Source organism: Emydura macquarii, unplaced genomic scaffold (assembly GCF_026122565.2).
Source record: "Emydura macquarii macquarii isolate MOO-44397 ecotype Brisbane River unplaced genomic scaffold, CSIRO-AGI_Emac_v2 contig_3472, whole genome shotgun sequence".
Taxonomy (NCBI): domain Eukaryota; kingdom Metazoa; phylum Chordata; order Testudines; family Chelidae; genus Emydura; species Emydura macquarii.
In genome coordinates this window covers 17,485-40,391 of record NW_027133609.1, presented here as the reverse complement: position 1 = coordinate 40,391, position 22,907 = coordinate 17,485, and the positions used below count along the sequence as shown (strand labels likewise).

Genomic DNA, 22,907 nt, shown 5'->3' with positions numbered 1-22,907 from the left:
GCCTTATAAGACTTCCATCCTGAAACGAGTCAGATACAGGCGCAGGCGTGGAGGCCGGGGAGGGCCGGCGAGACGAAGCGACCATCTGTTTAACACTCCAGTCGTCTGGGAGGCAGGGCGAGGAGGGAAGATGTCGGGGCCGGGTTGGGCTGATCGTTGCAAGCTGTGGCTGTTCGGTGGGATGGCAGGGCGAGCCTGCGAGTTAATGAGCTGGCAAAGCGAAAGGCCCAGCAGGCGTGTGGAGGAGCTTGCCAAGAGGGGAGTCTGCAGCGGGGTTTGTTTCCTTTAAGGCCGTTAAATAAAACCTCAACACAATGAGTGACACGACTGGGACGGAAAAGACGATTCCAAAAAGATTCCGCTCTCCCGCCCTGCCCCCCTCGATTTTTGCAAGGTTCAGAGGCAAATTCGCCCTCGACTGAAATGGGCCAGGACAGATCCCTGAATTCCAGCCCTCCAGAGCGCGGCGCCGAATCCATCGCCAATGCCAAGTGTTCAGAAACGAGGCCACCTTGTCTTAAAAATCATGAGATTTTTAAACAAAGCTGCAGCGCTGGCGTCTTTCCACTGGCCTGCTCAATTCTGAGCACTCCAAGTTTTCCTCCACCACCAGAGGTGCTGGAAACTTCATGAAAAAATGACAGCAAAGAGATTCGCGTAGTCACAGGAGTCCAGGAGCTGGGGTGCAAAGAGGGAGATCGTGAGGCTCATAATAGTTGGCAACGGTTGGGATCTGAACTTTGCAAATGGAGCCGTTTCTAAAAAACACCAACCCTCCCGCCCCCCAAATCCTCAGGGAATACCCCAAATGAACGACACGTTTTTCATTATCAGTGATTAATGATCACTTATTAATGACTGATGGACAATGATGATCAATTATTAATTATTATCCCTAAGCATGTATATGCTCACACACATCTGTGTCGTTGGATGGTCCAGTGTGCTAGCCAGGAAACCCCAGGTCTATTCCCTGTTCTACCACAGTCCTCTTTTGTAACTGGGGTACGTTATTGAGGGCACTGCTGAGAAAAACCCATGGGGACAAATCTCAAAGCCCAGGTCAACTGACATGGGGCTTGGGCTGCAGGGCCAAAAATAGCAGTGTAGACACGTGAGCTGTGGAAACCAAGCAAGGGTCTTGGAGCCCAAATGTCTCCACTGATGTTTTTAGCTCAAGTCAGTTAATCTAGGCTCTGAGACTTGGTGGTGCAGGTTTCTCTTTGCAGTGTAGACATAACCTAAGTTGCTTTGTGCCTCAGTTTCCCCTGTGTAATAGGAGGATAATAATTGTGCCCTACATCACAGAAGGGTTGGGAGAATCTGTCCATCAATGATTCTAAGGTGCTCAGATCATCCACCTGGAGGTGCTGGAGGTTGGATAAATAACAGATAAAAAGAGGCATGATCTAGCGAGTTGCTTACTACAGTGGCTTACAATTATTCTGTCAAAAACCATTATTTTGATGACAAATGGCTTTCCACCAAAAACGACCATTTGTGTGGAAAAAATTCATTTCCCATACACTTTGCTGGTGAAACAACAGAAACCAAAAATGTTGAGGTTAAAAAAAAATTCATATTTTGAAAAACAAACATTTTGTCCAAAACCTGACCATTTTTAATCAAAACCCAAGTATTTTTCAGTTCTGTTTTTTGTTTTTTTTGGCTTAGAAACAGATTTTTTTAGTAAGAAATTAGGACAAAAATGCAAAAATGGCAACAAAAAAACCCCACCAAAAAGCAATGGTATTTTCTGACCGGCTCTCGTTCATCTGAGTAACTAGACTCGTGTGTGCTGAAAGAATACAGCTCATACTTCATCATTAGATCAAATTTTGCAACACTTTTCCCCCAATTACCCGTGGATTGTTCAGTTCCAAAATGTGTTTTTAAAGGTATTGTCTCACCTTGATCTTTTCTTTTTTTAACAGGTTTTTATTAACACAGGAATCAGTGGAAAAAAATATTCCTGACGTCCTGACAAAAATTATGTCCCAATGCTGGAAACACTCAGTGCCAAAACACCTCAGGGACAGATTTTTCAAGCACCCAGCACCCAAAATCAACACCAGATTTTCAATGTGCACCTGGCAGGCTGAGCTATTTGGAAAATACAGCCCCAAGTGCAGGTGCTAAGAACTTGAAAATCCCTCCTTTCCTACTGAGCAGAGCGCTTTGTTTTGCTGCATCCTTAAGAGCTTATCAGTAAAACTGAAATGCTGCCATTGCTGGGAAAGAACACAAGCACCTTTGAACAGCATGCTATAACAATGCCCAGCTGCATGACTGGGGCCAGGATCAGAAACTGAAATATTATCGAAGAAGCATGGCATGAAGCAGCCAAAGCGTCACTGCGGATAAGGTATGAGAGGTTTGTCTGTGGCTAGTTTGTAAATGGGCCAAATCTCTCCCTAGTGTAACTGTTGAAACCAACCCAAGATGGATGTGGCCTCAGATTTCTAGGCCTGTGTGTACTGTTGCCCCATACTGGTTGGAAATGGACTTGCTCAACTGGATGTCATAGACCCTGCACTGCTGACTGCAGACAGAGAGGATGTGGGGTGGGGTTGGGGTCAGAAGGAGAGGAAAACCAGAGGGGATTAGCAAGGAGAAGGTGATATTGATGGGGACTGTGGAATGGGAAAGGGGAGAGACTTTGGGAAGGGGGGATCCCCTCAAGAATGGCCCTGGACACCCAGACTGGCTCTGCATCCATTATACAGGGGGTTGGGCATCAGATGTAGAGCAGATGGGACGAGGGCTTTGGAGCTCAATTTGAGGGGGGGGGGAGGGGGGGCAGACCAGGCCATGGGTAAGGGACTTGCCCCAGCCTGGGGACAATGCCCTTGGGTTGAGCTCGGTGGTTATTCCCCTGTCCCGTTCAGTCAGGAAACCACATGTCAGGAGAAAGCTCAGCCCCTGACCGCAATGGGCGGGGGGGCCCTGGCGCGCAGCCCTGCCGGACGGGGCTGCATCTCCGGGGGCCGGCGGCTTGTCATGTTGGCGTCACTCAGCAACCCCCAGCTGCGCTTCATCTCCCGGGCACTTCATCACTCACCCTGCGGCCCCAGCGGGGGATTAGCGCTGCCTGCAGGCCTGGAATCCCTCCTTGGGAAAGCCCCTATGGGGAGATCTCGCAACCACCGGGGCAAATGGACCAAAGGGGAGCTGGGCTGCTCCGGTGGGGTGGGATCACAGTTTCCATGTGGGGCAGCTCTCCCCTGCAGGCCCCTCTCCAGGGCAGGGAAGCACCCGCTGGGTCTCCCTTCCATCCCACCCCACTCCCCTTCTGTGACCCTCTCCCCACTGGGGGGCAGGATGAGGGCCAAAGGCACAAGAGACGCTTAACTTCATAGGGGCCGGGAAGATGGTGAGGGAACTTCCCTACCTGACAAAGGGGGCGCTAATGCTCTTTCAAACAGGGCTGGCTCCATCAATGGGGACTCCAAGGAGGCCATGAGGGTCCCCCCTACCCCTGGGAGATGGCTTGCACCAGCCCCATGAGCAGGCACCCAGCCCTATCTGTAGCCGCCTCCCCCTTGTCCTGATCCCCTAATGGGTCTCGGGCTCCTCATGGGCAGAGGCCCTGGCCTGGCATGGGGGGGGGGATGTTATGCAGGGATGTGGGGCACATGGCCACCGCCGCTGTGGTGTGGAGTCAAGAAGGAACATGGTGGTGCTGGAAGGCTGTGTTGCGCTCTTTAGGGCGCTGCCTCATGATGGGGGGGCATCCTGATTCAGGGTGCTGAGCTGTGCTATGAAGGGGTGTCATGATCTAGGGGGACGGGTTGAGGTTCTGGGGCAGGGGCACCATGAGCCCAGGATGCTGAGTCATGATACGAAGAGGGTGTCATGATCTAAAGCGATGAGTCGTGGTTTTGGCGCGGGGGGGGGGGGGGTGTTCCCGAGCCGGGATAGGAGGGAGGATGGTTACGATGCGGGGATCCTGAGTCGTGATATCAGAGAGAGCTGTTGTGCCCTTGTGATGCCACGTCATGACACAGGCACGGCCCTGGCACCCAGGGTTAGCCCCGGGGGGGTGCGGGCTGAGTGGTAGCCGAGCAGCCCCAGCCACCAGCTACTCGGGTGACTGCTCAGAAGCCCTGATGAGCTGGGCAGACGGGCTACGCTCCCAGAGGAAGCCCAGTCTGCCCATGCCTGGACTCTGCTTGTGCCCAGATCCTGCCTCTGCTGGATGGAGCCCAACCCCTGGGACCAGGGGGGACAGTCGCCATGGGGCTCGCACACCCCGTGAGCATCTGCTCAATTGGTGGCTGATGCCACCAAGACATCCTGGCTGATTTATCCCCGGCTCCATCCATCTCCTGCCACATCCGTTACTCTGCCTTTGCTCACTGATGCCTTATTTATTTTACTTCCCAGCTATGCTTTGACTAGCGAGGCCTGCAGACACTAGTTACAAGGGGGGGACTGACAGCTCGACGGTGCTCCTTTGTAACCGTCAAACTGCAGGGGAGAGGAGCCATGGGCCAGTGGTTAGCACAGTGGGGGCTGTGAGCCAGGACTCCTGGGTTCCATTTCCAGCTCTGGGAGGCAGTGGGATCGAGTGGTTAGTGCAGCGGGGCTGGGAATCAGGACTCCGGGATTTCATTCCCAGCTCTGGGAGGGGAGTGGGTCAGAGCAGGGGGAGAGCTGGGAGCCAGGACTCCTGGGTTCTGTCCCCAGCTCTGGGAGCGGGGTGGACTCTAACAATCAGAGCCGCTGGACTTCCTGTGTGATCTCTCGGTGCCTGCCTTTCCCCATCAGTGACAGGGGGCTAGGTCATGTCACCCCCCCACACTCCCGGGGCTGGGGGGCTCTGGGACTCGGCTCACTGGCGCTTTGCGCTCCACAGACAGGCCGATTTCCCATCCCGGCCCAGGGGGTGCAATGCTAAGACCGGCCGGGCCCAGGGGGTGACACCACTGAGATGGGCCCAGCTCCTCTTCTGAGGCCTCCCCCCTTTGCGGCGCTCCGCCGGGGCAGGCCACGCTCCCGTCCGGGATGCGGCGGTGTCTGCGGGGGTGATGCCTTTCTGGCCGTGGAGAGCGAAGGAGTATGCCTGGCCCAGCGTCTCCGAATCCTCCAGCCCCTTGGCCTGGAGAGCCGAGGCTGATCAGGGAGTGCGGGGGGGAGGAACCTCCTGCACTTGGGCCTCGTCCCCACTAGGCCGTGCTGCTGCACTACACAACCTTCCCCAGCCCACGCCAAGCCACGGCCCTCCTGCAGCCGGAGCGCCTGGGCCTGGGGAGTAGGGGCCCACCTGCCCCCACCCCCATGGGCCCACAAACTGCTCCAGCCCCATCTGCTGACCCCAGGGATGGGGGGCAAGTGTTGCCCCATTCCCTCCCACAGGAGGCGGCTGCCTGGTTCTGAAGCGGGGGAGAAGGGCGAGGGCTACGTGCCCCGACGTCCCTGGGGCAGGGTGGGGTGGGTGATGGGGCAGGCAGGGTCCAGCCGGCAGAGCGCAGGTGACCTGGGCAGCTCCCAAGGTGGCTTTTGGCAGAGATGGGTCCCGATCCTCGAACGTGGGCCCCTTTCTGCCCCCTGATCCAGGAGGCCTGGGCCTGCCCCTAGTGGAGGGGGCAGAGAGCCAGGCCTGGGGATTACACCCAGCGGCTAACAGAGCAGAGCGTTCTGGCCCCAGCCAGGCGGTGAGGGGTGGGAGGATAACAGGCCAGGGGAGTTTGGGGGTGAAGGAGAAGAGGGCTACTGGGGCCACAGCCCCCCCACCATGTCTTACTCCTTGACATCCTTCTGCCTAAATGTGTGTGGGGAGAGGGTAGTGCTTCCCCCGGGGATCAATCCCCCCCCGAGCTTGGGGGTAGGGGACAGGTAGGAGCCAGGCCCAGCTGAGCGGTGTTGCAAAGGAGAGACACCTCATGACTGACGAGCCCCGCACCTCCTGGGGAAAGGGCCAGGGCGTGCGGGTGTGTGATTGCAGATGGGGTGTGCGCACACGGGAGTGTTTATGGAAGTGCACGTGCAGGGTTGCGTGTATGTATATGTGGAACGTGTGTATGTGTGTGTGTATATAGCTACACATGCAGTGGGTGAGTTTGTGGTGGTGTGTTTGTGTCTGGTTGCGCACACGTGTGGATGTGTGTACCCTGTATGTGTATATAGTTGCATGTGTAGTGGGATGTGCATTCGGTTGCACAAGGGGCGCAGGGTTTAGTTTGACTGGACAGAATTCAATTTTTACATTTTTATAATTTCGACAAAGGATATTGATGTTTATTTTTAAGCATTTTCTCCCCTAATTTTTATTGATTTACATTTTCACAGTTGTGGGAACTTATGGGGGGGTCAGAAAATAAGGGGGAGGAGTCAGACAATAATTAGTCAATGATAGTAAACACAGATTCAAAAAGTTCAAGCACTATAACCACTAAAACACAAATTGTCACCCTCACACGTCAAAACGTACCAACTAATTATCTTTAAAGCGAACTCAGATACCTTCTCAAGCACCATCTGTCTTTGCCTAGCTGTGAATTTCGATTATTATTGATAGACATATTTTTTCGTCAGTTTGCGTGCAGTGGAATCGACGCTTACTGACATTTACTGATAAAAATTGAATCCTTCTGCGCCTATGCATAGTTTGTCTAGTTGCATGGCTAGCTGCATGTGTGCATGCACGCCTGTGCATTGGGTTGCACAAAGGGGGGAGGTTGCACAGTTGTGTAGATAGTTGCACGTGTCTGGCTGCCCATGCGGCAGTGTTTGGGGGGCATTTTGGTGGCAGGAGGGGTGGGGGAGTTGTTTGATGGGTCTGAGGCCCATTGCTTGTGCTGGAAACCTCTGTTATAAACAGCAGAGTCCAGCTGCTCAGAGGAGTCTTGGGTTGCATGAACCCAGGTTCGAGAATGCAGATCCCCTTCTGGGATAAATGGCTGCATGGGCAGGGTTCTGCATGGCTGATTGACTGATGGCGGGCGGGGGCACTCAGTTGGAAAGTCCTCAGAGCCGCTGTTGTAACTGTGCCGGGGTGGGCGTGGGGCATCTGTGCTAGGTATAGAGATGGGGGGGGGGGGGTCTGTGCTGGGGGAGGCTGGGATGCCCTGTCCCAGGCACTCATCACATTCCCCATAAAGAGTTTGGGGGAAGGGGGGAACCCCACTCATTCCATCAAACCAATAAAAGGGGTGTGGCTGTTTGATGCCTGGGGCTCTTCAGGCAGCCAGGGGTTGGGCACGTTCCCTCCCCCATCTCTGCTCGTGCGTCTCAGTCCCAACCCACAGCCACCAGCTCCCCCAGCCCTGGGATCCCCACACCCATTTTCTTGGTTCAGAGATGGCCCAAAGCAGATGAATAATAACCCCAAATAGCCGGGCATATAGGGGCTGCTGTGCAGCCAGCCAGCCTGGCTAACTTTGCTCCAGCGGAGTGGGACCACTGGCAGAAAGGACAAACCTGAGCTGCTATCAGTGGGTCAGTAGGTGGCACTATTCCCTCCACGTAGGATGCTGAAGTCACTGCGCTGCCTCACAGATGTGACCCTGACCCCGTAGGGTAATTAAGGAGCCCCTGGTATATTTCCTAAGAGTCAGGGTGCTAATCCCAGTTTCCTGGGCAAATTCCAGCATGGGTGATTCCCATCTGCTTCCCTAAATTCCCTCTGCAGGACAGAGCGCTTCTCCAAAGTGGGTCCCATGCTTTCCTGAACAGCTGCTGTGTTCCTCCCCAGAGGTGGCTGCATCTCAGTGTCAGGGGAAGTCATTCCTGTGAAACCAGCCACCCCACCTCCCCCTGGAGATGATGACTGCATCTTAGTGGCAAATAGGGTGGTTGAGTGATTGGTTTGATAACCCTGTGGGATTACAGGGGGTGGATGAATGTGGGGCATAGTTGTTGGCTACATTTCACCCTAAATAGAAGCATATCTAGGAGTACCCCTGGAGGCCCCTTTCACACCTGGAAATGCCCAAAGGCAGCAGATGCCAGAAATCTCCTCCCCTCTCCCCCCATGAAGCTTTGACTTCAGCCATTGTGGGTTCAGGAAATGACTGATAGAAATGGCACAGGCAGAACTAGTTCTGGGAAGGGGACATTCCCAGGGAGCCAGCCAGACTTAATGCTGTGTGCCAGCCTGGCCAGGACTCAGCGTATTCTTTGAGGTCTAGGGAGAGGCCATGTGTCCACTGCGCCCATGGAGCTGAAATGGGGAGAGCTTGCTGAGGAGTCCCCCCTTAACCCTGTTGGGGGACCATGCCCCTCCCAGCGCAGGCTCCTGCTGAAGGAAAACAAGGACCCATGACTAGTGGGGGACTCCCTGGACAGAACTGCCCTGCACCCACAGCACTTCACTGCTGCAGTGGGGACAGACCCTTGATCCACCTGCTTCTATAGACCTGACAACTGAGCGACAGGAGAATTCCTGATGGCTGGGAGCAGTACAGGGTCTATGACACACACATGGGTAGTTCTTATTATGTCCAGTAGAGGGCAGTGGAGCACATGCATGCACACACATGCGCACGCACACATGCACCTTATTCAGAGGGCTTTCCCTGGTGCTCCAGGGCACTTTGCTAGACAACAGGGAAGTTAAGAGGGGGGGGTGTTAGGGCCCAACCTGATTTCTCCCACATCCCAACCTAAACCAGATCAAGGAGGCCCCAGGGCAGATGGGAACCCCAGTGTCCTGTTCTGATCTTCCAACACGAGGCCTCCTCCCTCCTGGCTCAGCCTCGGGGACCCTCTGCTGTTACCAGGATCATGCCCATCTCTTCCATCCAGGCTGTGGGCCCTGCTCCTGATAGCCCCAGATTGCTCCCTGCTGCCCCTGGCGGGGCTGTGCCATGTGCTGGGAGGGGCCTTTTGGGGATCAGCTCCTCCCTTAGCCTCTGGCCCCCTGGTTCCCCTCTTTCCCACTGACATGGATGGGGTGTATCTCCGCAGGGGGAGAGCAGGGAGTCCCTCCCCCCCCCCCAAACATCGCCCTGCAAAAGGCCCAAGCACATGGGGGAGGAGGGTCCACCCCTGACCCACAGCAGGGCACAGGGCAGCCCCTTGGTTGGACAGAGGGTCCAGGAGCCCTGTGTGTGGGGGGGATGGGGACGGTGTGTGGCCAGTGGATCCCCCCCTGCACAGCTCGGGTCCCCCTGCACTAGGAGCTGGGGGGCGTGTGGGCCCAGTATGGGGGTCGAGGGTCGGCTGGGTCTCAGTGCCCACTGCAAGAGGAGGCTGTCCTAGGGGTATAACCCCTTTCCCCAGGCCCGCCTGCTCCGGTTCTCAGCTGCTCATTATCTGGATTGCTTTTCACGCTGTGGGAGCCAGAGCCCAGAGAGGAGGAGGCATCACAGCCTGGCTCCAGCCCTGCAAGGGGTCAGCCAGAGGGGTCGTGTACTCCTGCCAAGCCTGCCATCCTCCCCCTCTGGAGCGCCCGCTGGCACCGAGCCAGGACTGGGCTGCGGGGGCGAGGTTGGTCCTGCTGCCAGCCAGATGGGAAAGACACCTGTACAGTAGCTGCTAACGGCTAGGGCTGGGAGCCAGGACTCCTAGGGGAATGGGGCCTAGTGGTTAGAGTGGGGGTGGGGGACACTGGGAGCCAGGACTCCTGGGTTCCATTCCTGGCTGTGGGAGGGGAATGGGGGTCTGGAAGCCTGGATTCCTGGGTTCTATTCCTATTCCTGGGAGGAGAATGGGGCCTAGTGGTTAGAATGGGGGGGCGGCTGGGACCCTGAACTCCTGGGTTCTATTCCCATCTCTGATCAGGAGTGACTGGCCCTCCCACTTTGTCCTGCGGGTACCCGTCTCCCATTCCAACTGACCTGGCAGCGCCGCCCGCAGGGCACCATGTGGCAGCCCCAGCTGTACACAGGATGCTCACCCCCAGGAGTGCCAGTCCCAGGCGGGTCCCAGTAAGAGGCAGTGAACAGGGGCCGGTGCTGCTGGGAACACATGGGGAGCAAGTTTATTGGGAATTGGTGCCAGCCTGGCCCCTCGTTGATAGGGAAGGAGGCTGGGGACAGACCCCCCCTTCTGCCCCTTAGAGGGAGGGAAGGCTCAGGGGTGGGGTCAGAGCCCCCCTCTCCTCTTTGGGTGGGGCTCAGGGGTGGGGAGCTGCTCTGCCCTTCCCCTGTCCTCTTTGGCCAGGACTTAGAGGCAGCTGGGAGCTCATGGAGGGGGAGAAGGGGAAAGCAGGGACTGTTGGGGCAGCCGCGGAGCCAGCATCGGGGGGAAGAGAGCCTGCCAGGGCCGGGTGTGTCCAGAGAGGGCCTGGAGCCAACACCCCCAGCCTCAGAGGGTTCAGAATCGGTGCCCTGCTCTCAGTGCCCCGGGCAGGAGGATCCCGTGGGTGGGGATGGCCCCAGGGAGAAGGATTGCCCTGGGGATGGGGGTGAGGTGTTGTCTCCCCTGGGGATTGTGAAGGTGGGTGCAGCCGGCTGCCTGCTTCCCCCAGAAGGATCTATGGGCCTCTCCCAGTGCCCTGGGGCCTGGGCAGGAAATTCCTACCCAAGGACATTTATCCCTCTCCTGCCATCAGTCCTCCCAGCTGCTCCGGGAGTCAGGGCTGGAGGGCGGTGCCCATCCAACTCAGCACACGGGGCATCGGGTGGGGGTTTCCCCCAACACACTGCCAGGTCCGTCCTCCTTTGGTAACTGCTCCCCAACACCTTCCCCATACAGCCCCAATGTCATTAGCATATGGCAATTGAGGATTAGCATATGCTAATCACCCCTCCCCCAGCAGGGGCGTGGTTGCACAGCCAAGAGCCGAGACAGATTTCGCCTAAAAGTGTTCGAAACTCCCAGGGCCCCACGTGGGCATCTCCCCACCCCCACAGCTGTCCAGAAAGCTCCCCCGCCGCACCGCCTCCTGGGCATGGATGGGCTACAGCAGAGCCCATCCCAGAGCTCTGCCTAGGGCTGGGAGCTAGGACTCCTGGGTTCCAGCCCTGGCTCTGGGAGAGGAGTCTGTCTAGTGTTTAGAGCAAGGGAGGGCCAAGGCCCCACTGCTATAACAACTAGACCCCCCTCCCTTAACCCAGTTGGGGATAGAACCCAGGGGGTCCTAACTTCTATCCCCTCCTACTCTCACCACTAAACACCCGTCCCTTCCCACATCCAGAATAGGACCCAGGAGTCCTGGCTCCTGCACAGAGCTCTGCTCCAGCCACGATCTCCTCTCTCCCCACCTACAGGGCCAGGCTGTCTGTCCCCGGTGTCAAACACTACCACAGAGGGGGAGTTTGTCATGAGGATAAGAGCCTCCCATAGCTGCTGCTGCCAGTGAGCGGAGTGGCTCCTTTAGCTCAACTGACAAGAGGCCAGCGCTGTGGTGGTTCCTGACCTGCTGCTGTGGGGGTGGGTTTTCCGTTGGCTTAGCGAGGCAGGGCTGCGGTGGGAGGGCTCCCACTGAGTATTATTTCCCAGGGGTGGCTGCTCCCTGGGTGTGTTGATTTGCATACAGCCAATGAAAAAGCAGGGGACATCCCCCACCCCCCCCAACACACTGCACCCATTGGCTCAGCAGCTGCCCTTCCCCACAATGGCTACACAGGGGGGTGCCCCCTCCTTTCTCTGGGCCATGCTGGGCTCAGGGGCAATGCATGGGGGCATAGATATGCTACCTGGTAGGTGTGGAAGAAGGAGCCTGTGGGGGTCCTGCTCCCCACCCCATGGCTGGGGGGATTTGCCCCAATGTGGGGGCCCTGTAGCGTGGATCATAGGCACCCAAGGCGTTCATGCTAGATGTCGACTTGGGAGTCCCCCAGGTCTTGTACTTTTAAACCACCCCAGTGTAGGTCTTGGTGCTGGCTGCAGAGTCCCCAGGCAGGACATTTGATCGGCCGGATGCCCGTCCAGCCCATGGTGCCTGTTACAAGGGGATGGTGCCCTCAGCTTCTACCCAGAGCAGAGCCCCTCCTATGAGCCTTTTCTATCTATCTATCTATCTATCTATCTATCTATCTATCTATCTAATCGGTGATTTTCCTCCCAGCCCGACTGGGTCCTGTGCCTTGTCCTGTAGATCTTCTGTCACTCCCTGGCTGATGTTCATGGTCTGCCACCCCCGTGCCGATCTTATTTGTCAGCTCCGGCCCTCTGTCCTGCCAGCTCCCCTTTCCAGTGTCGCGGGCGCCCTGATGAAGGAGCCCTTGAATGCGTGGCAGCACTCAATATGCTGGTAATGAGGACATTTAATACAGCTTTCGCTGGAGCAGCAGAGCAGAAACAGGATGAGAAATGGCGCTGGCTCCCGCCCCTCTGCCGCATGGGCCTCTGTTCTTGGAAGCGACGCCAGGCGGCTCCCCAGGGCCATTGCTCATCTCCCTCCCTCTCCCCCCCCCCGTGGGTAGGGAGCACAACATCAACACGAGGACGCCCTTGGGGCCCGGGCACGGCGTCCTCAGTGCCAGGTGGCGCCGCAGAGCCGAGGAGGGAGGGATCGGAGCCAGTTTCAGCCTCTGCGTGTCCCTCAGCCCAGGGGATCTGCAGGCCTTTCCTAGCAATCCTGCCATCAGCTGTCGGTGAAGGGGAGCAGGGTGGGGGCAATTGGAGCCAGCATCCAAGGCAAATCTTGGCCTTTCCAGAGCCAACAGCTCCCTCCAAGTTGCTGGGGTCGGGGTGAGCCCTGGACATGTGATGACAATAGTGGAGTGGGGGTGTTCCAGTGCATGCTGGGAAAATCCAGGCAGCTATCCCGTGATGCACCAGAGAGCACCATCATTGAACAATGCATGCTGGGATGTCCTGCCCCACAGGTTGTTGGGACCGGCTGGAGGTGTTGGCCAGGCCGGTTACACAAGCTCTGTTTGGGGGGGAGGGGGGTCCCATCTGCTCAGTCACTGAACCTGGTGCAGGGACCTGCCCTTGAGCTGGCTTGGGTCCCTGGCAGAGGCCACACGCCATTCGCTGCCCCGGCTACTGGCTGAGTATAAACCTCATGGGGTGGGACGTGACCCTGGCTTAGCCGGGATGAGGGGTCTTGACACAGCTGTGCTGGGGGCTCCAGGGATGGAATAAAGGACATCCTGACCCGCAGCCCCCTGGGATCCCAGCCCCTGCCCCCCACCGCTCTGCTGGTGCCCCTCAATCCTGACCCGCAGCCCCCTGGGATCCCAGCCCTGGGCTCCCTGCAGCTCTGCCAAAAGATGTCAATACAGTCCCTCTCCAGGATGGAGACCCCTGTGGCACAGTGGGGAGGGGTTGCCATGGCTGGGCAATGCCTGTATGAGTCAGGGGGATGGGTGGGGGGCAGCACATTGCTCCCCCCGCTTGCCGTGGGGAGGATGGAGCGGGACCAGCCCCTTGAACTCCTGATGAACTGAGCCGGGAGGTCAGAGGTCAACAGCTCCAAGGCAGCCGCCTGACACTGAGGGATAGCAGGGGCGTAGGGGGCACAGTTGCTCTGGGTGGGCACCATGCTGCCAAGGAGAGGGGCGTGGTGCCAACTGGGATAGCGAGAGCAACCCCCCCAGAGAATGGGGAGCTCCCCAGAGGCACAGAAACGTACCTTGGGATGCAGCTGGGTCCAGACAGCTCCAGCCACCTGGGATGTGGGGGGAGCTCTGTGCCGCAGAGCCGGTTAGGGGGAGCAGCCACGGGAGGCAGCTGCCGGGGGCTTGGGGTGGGGGACCCGGCCACGTAGGCAGGGGGCCATGGTTGGTAGGGATCTCCATGCTGGCAGGCCAAGGGATCTCCCTTCCTCTCCCTCCTGCCCTCAGCAGCAACTGCCTCCATCCCTCTCCTGATCTGCAGGTATGAGGGCCTCCCCCTCTGAAGCCTGGACCCCCCTCCATTCCCAGTTGCAGGTGAGCCCTGGAGCAGCTCTGCCCCTGAGGAGGAGGGTTTGGGGGTGGTTTGCAAGGACGGGGGCAGGGAGGGCAGGGTTTGGGTGGAGAGGAGGGTGGGGAAGGCACAGACAGGGCATAGCTAGGGAGGGGGTGGGTGGGACAAACATCTCTGCACCAAGATACAGGAGAGATGGGGGCGGGGGTCAGAGTGAGGGAGGGTGTCTTAGAGACTTTCACTCCTGCAGACCTCAGCCCCTCCCTCCCCCACCCGGTTTCCCATGAATCCCCACACTGACCCGGCCCATCCAACCTCACTTGGCAGGAGCAGGGGACAGGTTGATAGCTGACATGCTGCCCTGGGGTCCAGGACTCCTGGGTTCTATTCCCAGCACTTTCACCCTCTTGCTGCATGGCCTGAGCCCCTGCTTGCCTTTGTGCCTCAGTTTCCCTCTGAGGTAATGATGCCAGCCTGGCTTCCAAGGGCTCGTGGGACCCCAGCCCCCTGGTGGAAGGTGGTGCTTTGAGATCCCCCGATGGACATCCCAGGAAATGTCAACTTCTTGCCTTTCCAGGGCCAGTCCATTGGTCAGGGGTTCTCAAAGCACCACTGAGACTCCCCCATCATCTCCTCTGACCTAGGATCCAGCTTAGCTTTGAGGCCAGGGCTCCACAGGTGCATGGGGCTGGCTCAGGGTCTCCGGCCCGCTGGCCTTGCTCTGCAGCTTGCATCAAGGCAGTGCTGGTGACCCAGGGAGATTCCCCAGGGCCTGTTCCAAACCCCTGATCCATCTCCCCCAGGGGATGTGATGAGCAAGAGGACCCATGACCCCACATCCAGCACAGGTGTTCCCAGCCGGCTGAGACAAGTCAGCCACTGCCCCAGGCTGCAGTCCCAGGACACGTGGGATATGGACAGATCAGGACCTAGCTGAGTGGCCTACAGAGCGTGACTCAACAGGGGGTGCTCTCTCATTGTGGTCAGCGCTGACCCCAGTGCAGCACTAGGGGGCGCTGTGCTGCAGGGAGCAGGGTGAGGCTCAGTAGGGGGCAGCACTGACCCCAATGCCCCAGCGCAGCTCTAGGGGGCGCTGCGCTGCTGGAGGTTCTTCTGTCCTTCAGAAGAGGCTTAAACAGGGAGACTCATAGAAGCTCCCAGGGTCCTTTAGACAGGAGTTGCCGGCATTAACCCTGGGAGTCCTGGCTGGACTGGGGCTCAGCTCGGCACTTAGCCATTAGTTATGTATTTGTTTGTCTACATTACGGTAGCTGCCAGGAACCCTAGTCCTGGACCAAGAGCCCATTAGGCTAAGCCCTGGATGCCAGGTTGCCCTGCAGTGGCTCCGTGTAGCATGCGAGGAGCCAGGGCACAACCCCCTAACTGGCTGTGAGTTCTACACCTGGATCAGTGATCAGGTGTCAGCTCTCCAGGCAGTATAGCGGCCTTAATATGGAGTCAGAGGCTATTCCCTTGGGTACTCTGACCTGTCTGGTCACCCAGGCAAGCCTGCCTTTGTGACAGATAGTTCCTTGTACCGAGGATCACAGCAGTATTCAGGTTACTCCCAGTCCCAAAGGACCAGTCACTAACCCCGGGTCAATTGCACTTTAGATCTCACACCAAAGACAACAGTGGCAGCCAATCCTACAGTAAGCTATTTAAAGATTTATTATATAGGAAACGGAAATGAGAGGGTTATTTGCAGGGTTAAAGCAGGTAAACATATTCACAAATGAGTTACAATCTTAAGTTTCGAAAGGTAATAGAAGTTTCTATAATCAGCACGCTCTATATATCCTTTAGGGCTAACCCAGGCTAAGCACTAGGATTGTCTCGCTTATGGCTAGAAAACCTCATCCCCCAGAGTCCAAGCAGCATAAAGATACCATTCCTCCTTGTTAGGGCTTTTTATTCCCTTCCCCACCTGTGCTTTGAGCTGCAACCTCAGCGGATGGAAGGAATTTACTTGCAGGATTCCACTTGGTGGTGGTGGCGGGGAGAGAGCAATCAATAAAGCCTTTTGTCCTCTTTGATGTTCCATAATAGTTCGTCTGGTGTCAATGGGCTTTTCTTGTGGGGCAGGACGTGACACCTTTGGTTGGACACCAGCACTTTACGCTAGTTAATGTCTCTCTCCTGGCTGGAGATTTAACAGTCACAGAGGCTTATAATACAAATGCTTAAATATTACCTTACAATATGGGCTACAGATGCTATAAGTGAGATTAATGCCGGCAGCAACTCACAAGCATTCAATAAAGTCTAAACACGAAGCACATTTTTATAACTCTAATACCTATTTTAACAATACACTTTAGCAGGTGAACCAGACTGATTCCAGCTCTGTGGTTGTCAATATTCAAGCGCAGCAAGGAGAGACTGGCATAAGCTGGCACCTGGTTTGCTAGCATCACACTGTACGTTACTGATTAGGTTTTATACGGTAGTGCCTAGGAGCCCCAGTCATTGACAGCACTCCATTGTGCTAGGCGCTATACATTACTTATTAGGTGTATTACGGTAGTGCCTGGGAGCCCCAGTCATTGACCAGCACCCCACTGTGCTAGGCGCTGTACATTACTTATTAGGTGTATTACAGTAGTGCCTGGGAGACCCACTCATGGTCCCGGATTGGGTGCTCTACCGCCAATCTGTGACCAGGCAATGTCACCTCTTGACCTCAAGCCCAATCTTCAGGGCTTGATGTGTGTGGACTCTGTCTCCAAGGTGGGCTGCATGACCAAGAAATGCCAGCCAGTGGTGGCCGATGCTGACTTCAGTCCAGTCAAGTGCAGGATCTTCATGGCTGAGGCGGCTTAGCATTCTCCTTAGGATGTCTGGCTGGCTGCACCCATTTGATGACAACATACTGCCTAGATAGAAGAACTCATCCACTACTTCCACGGTTCGTCCTGCAGCACAGATGTCTTGTATCACAACTTCCGCACCAACACTCTGGGGTTTTGTTTTTGCTCAAGAAGCCCTTAGCCCGAGGGCGGCCACCAGGTGCTGGAGGCTCTGTAGTGTGTCTTTAAGGTCCTTTGCATCGTGACCGACGAGGACGACATCATCCGCATAATCCAGGTGGGTGAAAGGAATAGAACTGACAGTTACACTGGTATGTTCAAGGAGCCAGTCCATTGCGTGGCAGAACAGAGCTAAGGCCAGGACACATCCCTGCTTCACCCCAGGTCCAGCGTAAAACCTGTTGGACCTATGGATCTCCCATCACACCCATGCCCGGAGTCATTCTGTAGATCCTGAATTATTCTCAGGAGGATGTCGGGAACACCAGCGCCTCGTAGGGCCTTCCCCAGGGCAGCTCTAGCGACAAAGTCACAGGCTGCCATTGGGTCTATTTATGCTTCTGTCAGAGGACGACTGAATTTGCAACGGAGCTGAGATAAAAGATGAAGAGCTAGGATAGCGTCCATTGCAGATCGCCCAGCAGTGGAGCCCGATTGCTCTGGGCATCAGCGTTTCACAGGGAGAGGCTGGAGCTGGGCAACTAGAACATGCGTCAAGACTTCCCCGGGAGCAGAAAGCAGAGTGATTGGCCCGTACTTGCTGTACACAGCGCATGGGTCTCTGCTCTTATAAAACGGGAGGCTGATCCCTTTCTTCCGCTCTGCTGGTACCTTCCCAGTAGTCCAAGCCCAGGCAGAAAGTTGATGTAATGTTTCCCTCGTGGGTTCTGTGGTGCACCTGAGACGCTCGGGTGTTATGCCATTGGGTCCAGCAGCACTCTGGCATCACAGGTTCTCTACGGCAGAGCGGATTTCTTTCGATGTAGATGCGTCCACACAGGATTTGGGGCCAGAGATTGCATCTGCTACTAACGCATCCAGATGTGGGTGCAGAGTTGCTTCAGGATGGTTAAGTGCAGTCTCAAGTGCGGTGTGTGGAGGTGTGTGTGTGGGGAGAGCTGCAGTGTGTTAGCGGTGTGTGTGTGTGAGGCGGCAGGTGCGTGTGCAGAAGTGTATGTGTGGGGAGAGCTGTGGTGTGTAGGGATGCTGTATGAAGGGACAGGTGTGGTGTGTAGGGTTCTTTATGTGTGAGGGAGAGCTAAGTATGTAAGGATGTGTGTATGGGGGGCAGGTGTGGTATGTAGGGGTCTGTGTGGGGAGAGCTGCGTTGTGTGGGGGTCTGTGTATGGGGAGAGCTGTTGTAGGGATGTGCATATGACGGGTCAGGTGCGATGTGTAGAGGTGTGGGGCGCAGGTGTGGTTTTAGAGGGATGTGAGGGAGCAGGTGCCGTGTATAGGGGTGTTGGTGTGTGAGAAGCCGTGTGTTGGGGTGTGTTTGTTTCAGGCAGGTTTGATTTGTGGGAGGAGGGCAGGTAGGCTGTGGAGGGTGTGTGTTTTATGGGGAGGTGCAGTGTGTACAGGTGGGGAGAGGTGAGGAATTAAATGGGCGTGTTTGAGGGAGCAGGTGCAGTGTGGAAGGGGGCAGGTGTGGTATGTCAGAGCGTTTGAAAGCAGGAAGATGCAGCATGTAGGGGTGGGGAGGGGGCTGGTGCAGTGTGTAGGGGTCTGAGGTGTGCAGGGATGTGTGTGTGTAGGGGTGAGTGTGTCTGGGTGTTTGTGGGAGTGGTTGGTGCAGTGTGTCTTGGTGTGCAGCTGTGTCACACAGTGGCTTTCCAAGGAACCGACCTCAGATCTGCTGTTCACCATCTAGAGCCTGGACCCTATGGCCTCTGCCTGACCCATGGGGAGCATTATTGGGCCAGGTGGGACCCAGAGAGACGGACTGCAGCCCTCCCCACTCCCTAATTACAGGTCTCAGCTCCTGCCCCCGCTCTAACGTGGCAAAGATTGATCACATGACCCAGAGGTCAGGGGCAGGGAAAAAGGAAATGGGGCAGGGTGGAAGGACGTATAGGACTTTCATATTACAGCAGCTTCTATTGCCTTTTGGAACCGAAGACTGTAATTAATTTGTGCGCGTCTCTTTACCTGCTTTAACTATGTAACTAACTCTCATTTTCTTTTTCTTTAGTTAGCTTACTGTAGGATTGGCTACAAGCGTTGTCTTCGGTGCAAGGTCTAAGGTGCAGTGGATCTGGGGTAAGTGATGGGTCCTTTGAGACTGGGAGTAACCTGAATATTGCTGTGATTTTTGGAGTAAGGGACCATTTATTGCTGGGGTGGCAAGCCAGACCGGAGTGACTCCGTGTTCAGGCTGTTATAGCGCGGGAGGAGTTCGCACTTGAGACTTGGTGGGTGAAATCTAAGTCTGCCACTCACAACCAGTTTGGGGTTTGTGCTCTGCTTCTTAACAGTCTGCCCTGAGGTTGATATTCCTGCTCCTGAGCCAGATAACTTGATGGGGAGGATCCCCCAATTCCCCTTGCTGCCCCCCCCGATCTTCACAGCTGGCTGGATATATCCCACCCTGAGCACCTCCCGAGGGGGAAACCAGTGCCTCCTCCCCTTGAGCAGCCGGCCCTACATCTCCCCCATTTCCTGCCCCGCACTGAACAAGGCAGCCCCAGGTGAGCCCTGCCACCTCATGCAACACCTCTTGGCTGGGTCTGTCTGTCTGTCTGCCCACCCCTTCTCTGGCCAGCCCAGCCTCCTGCCCACCCTTGCCCTTCCTCTCTAGCAGCAGCACCTGGGATGGTGAGAGTCGGCTCAGGTCTGGCAGCTCGGGGGTTGGGGGCAGCACTGGGGCACTGGGCAGACCAGCTGACTCCATGAAACTGGCTAGCTGGCAGCACGTTCTGAGCACCGGTCACGGCTCCTGGGGCAGCTCCCTCAGCCCAGGGATGGGCCTGGGAAAACTGGCTAAGGCAGCACCCCTAGCAGAGGCAGCTGCCAAGATGCTCGCTCGCTTGGCTCCCTCCCCGATCTGCTGCTGACAGTCCCTGCTCTGTGGAGGAGGGGCTGTTTGGATCCCGGGTTTGGTTGTGCTCCCCCAAGTGTGGCCAACCCCCACTCCCTGGCTGGGCCTTACAGGCCTGTGTGGGCCCTGGGGGAGGGAGGCTACCAGGGTGGTGAACAGATGGGAGGGGGACAGGGAGAGCGAAGGCAGCTGGGGGCTGTTCTTGGCTCAGCTGTAGGCCTTGGTGTGCAAATCACCCTGGACTGGGGGTCAGGGGGAACGAGGGGGCATGTTCTGTGCATCAGTGCCCCCCAGTCCTCCCATGTAACGTGGAAGCAATGACACCAGCCTGCCCCACAGGGGCTGGGGTATCTCAGCCTGGCTGGGACCGACCTAAAGCAGGGCCTGGCTCCATGAAATGCCGATCGGGCCTGGGGCAATCAGTACTGCCTCTGGCCTCATGTCATCTCTGGGGGACGCAGGGTGCAAGGTGGGGGGCAGAGCCGAAGCTCTCAAGGCCAAGATCTCTCGAGGGAGGGAGCCCGGTGGGTCATCCTGTCTGGAAGGGGTGTCCCAGTCTTACGCTTGACCCTCTTCGCTTTCAGTGGGCACTGGCTGCTTTCTCTGGCCTCTGTTCACCCCAGACCTGAAAAAACCATGAAGCTGGCTTAAAAATCATGAGATCTGACAAAAATAGCCCAGATTAAGGGGTTTTTTTTGTTTGCTTCCAGCCTTTCTCTGCAGCCACGAAGGCCAGAGACTGACTTGGGAAGCTGCGGTTCTCCCAGATGCACCAAATTGAAAGTTTTTATTGAGAAGATATTTCAGAAAAAATAACAAACAGGTAACCCATAGATTTTTAAAGGGGCGAAGTTATATATAACATCCAGGGACTGTGTGCAGGTTATCGGGAGGTGAGGGGAGTGGCTGGAAGTCCGGGGAGAATAACGACGGATAATCTGCGGGGTCCTGGATGGGGGGGTGATGGTGTGGGCGTTAAAGGGTACAAGGGATTACACGCCAAGAGTTGGCAACACAAGGTCAGGGCGGGGGAAGCGGCACGCCTCCCTCCAAAGCAGTGCTCTGAGCGGCAGCAGCATCATTAGTGTGTGAGGCATTGTTGCAACAGGCCATGCTGGAGCTGGTGTGAAGGGGCTACAAGACAGGGAGAAACGGGGGCTGCTGTCATCTATCTATCTATCTATCTATCTATCTACTCCCTGTCCATTTACACCAGTTCCTTCCCGGGCAGGCCTGGCACTCCCTTTTGCACTGGCAGAATGGGTGCCGTACGGGGAGATAGCACCCCAGCTGCCCTCCTTCCTGCATCTCTCTCTGTCTCTCATTCCCTTTGTCTCTTCTTAGCAGATGCACAGCTTGGCTGGGAAGCATTGGCTAGAAACCACCACCCCCCCGCCCTCCCCGCTGCACCACCCCCTGCAGTGGTGATGTATAGGATGCAGATAAAATATCAGAAAATTCTATCTTGGCCACGAGCCGTGGAAGCAAATTCCGGGTGGTGGGGGTGGTCCGGACGGGGGTGTGTGTATTGGATGACGGGACAGGGGCTGGGCTTTCCCAAATCTCAGGCTGGTCGGGAAATAATCCCAAATGGAAAAGGCCGTGGCCTTCCCCCCATCCAGAGAGATAGGGAGGGGGTGGGGGCTGTTAGCTGCGGTGGGCGTGGCCGGATGGATGATATTCACCCTGCCACGGCCTGGTTCTCTCCCTCCCGCCCTCCAGCCTAAATTAGATTTTGAAGAGCGAGGGAGAAGGGAGCGCGGCCGAGCTGCCACCCCGAGGCTGTGAGCGCCTGGCGCCCTGATGGATGTGGGTTTCATAACTTCCTCTGTATTAAAGCGCGGGTTCACCGGCAGGGCAGAGCTATCCATCACGCCGCTGAATGGAGTTTTGATTTGCTGAGAGCGCCGGGCGCTGCGCTCGCTGTCTGCCGGCGTGTTTAATATCACAGTGGCGGAGGGTGGTGGTTGGAAGAGGGGGGGACGACACACAAAGGCAGAGCGAGGCTGGGAACGTGCTGGAGCGAGGGTGGGGGGAGCAGGAAGGGACGAATGGATCTCCGGGAGCTGGGATATCCCGACTGAGCCCTCCAGGCTTTGAAAAGGAGAATGGATTTGAACTTCAAGTCTGGTTGGTCTGTGGACAGATCCTCTGTGAGCCTCCGTAGGCCCCTGTCTTGGCTTGTTAAGGGTCACCCGTTACCTCCCCTAGGGCTGTTCTCACACAAGGATCTCAAAGCACTTGGTGGGTGCTAATGAATTAACCCACTCGTGCTCAGAGGCAGGCTGGGGAGATGGAGACACAAAGTGAGGAAGCAACTCATTCCAGGGTCACACTGGGAGAGGTGGGATAGATTCCAGGTCTCCTGACTCCAAGCGCATCCCCTGCTCTAACCACTGGGAACCATTCCTTCCCAAAACTGGGAATAGAACCCAGGAGTCCTGGTTGCTAGACACGCCCTCCCCCCCATAATCACTAGCCTTCACTTACCTCTCTGCTATTTGCAATGGACTGTGGGGACACCCATTTAAGCAGAATGCTCACGTGACAACATTATGGGATACACACTGATATCATACATGGATCAGAAACTTCCAGTGACAGGTACATGTGCTGCCATCTGAGTTCACGGATGTAGCAGAAGCTTCCCAGGACACATAATACATGCTGAGTTCCTGTATATAACAGAACCTTCCCCTGACACATAGTACATGCTAAATTCAGGCATGTAGCAGAACCTTCCCATGACATGGGATACAGACTCAGATCAAATGAGCGGCACACATTGCACCTGCCACCCTCAGGCGGACAATGTGTGAAACACACAAACCACACACCACAGGCCACATACACTGCGCAGGAGAGCCAAGCAAATGACACGTGATCGCTGTCCTTCTGCAAGCACGCCCCCAGCGTGGTGTGGCTCATATCAGCTTGTTACCAGCTCATTTAATTGGCCACCCCAGGGGCAGTGGATTTCTATCTGCAATGAGCTGCTATCAGCTTGGCCAGTAGGAGGTGACAGAAATGACCAGGGGAAGAATGGCCTCGGGGCATGAAAGCCCTGGGGTGTTTCGGACATTGTCATCCTCACGCTGTTCCCAGTTCCAGGACTTGGTCCAGATCCATGGCCGACTGGATCCTCTTGGAGACTGAGCTCTAAGGAGACCAGCTCCTTGGCAAAGGGGAAAGCACCCCAGGCAGGTGGCTTGGAGCTATGCCGGCCAGCTTGCCCAGCAATGTGCAGGCTAGGATGGTGCCATAGACGCAGGGAGGGGGGGCTGCAGCGCCTGGAGGCAGGTGGGCGATTCTTA

General features: G+C 56.5%; 1 long non-coding RNA gene across 1 annotated transcript; it reads left to right on the top strand.

The window, feature by feature from the left end:
- Positions 1 to 2,161: 2,161 nt before the first annotated feature.
- Positions 2,162 to 11,336, top strand: LOC137144625 (uncharacterized). The gene is made up of 2 exons (XR_010917441.1): positions 2,162 to 2,365; positions 11,157 to 11,336. It is a non-coding gene; the product is annotated as an uncharacterized lncRNA (long non-coding RNA).
- The last annotated feature ends 11,571 nt before the right edge of the window (positions 11,337 to 22,907 follow it).